Here is a 379-nt window from a genome sequence, read left to right on the forward strand (position 1 = left end):
AACGGTTTGTAAAACCCTCTGGATTACGTGGCCCAATTTGTATCTCATATCGGACACAGCAAATGATTTACATGTTTTGTTAACTGATCCATCTGCTACATAATTGCCTTAACCTTATCAAAGATCAGTTTCCAAAATATCGATGGTCGGAGGAGGTCAGCTTACCTTTACACTGTGAACGGATATAGTGCATGGTCGTCGTTTTATGGTGCTTTTAATTTTTATCTTTCGCTTCTTTTACGACTCCCCCCCCCCCCCCCCCCCTTGGTGGGAGCGCAAATGAGCAAACGGAACCAAAAAGTTGGATACTTTTAAGGGTATCCGGTTCCGGCGAAGAGGGCTGTGCCTTCGTCTTCTTCTTGTGCTTCTTCGTCTTATT

The sequence above is a fragment of the Anopheles aquasalis genome, chromosome 2, assembly GCF_943734665.1.
Source record: "Anopheles aquasalis chromosome 2, idAnoAquaMG_Q_19, whole genome shotgun sequence".
In the NCBI taxonomy this organism is placed as follows: Eukaryota; Metazoa; Arthropoda; class Insecta; order Diptera; family Culicidae; genus Anopheles; species Anopheles aquasalis.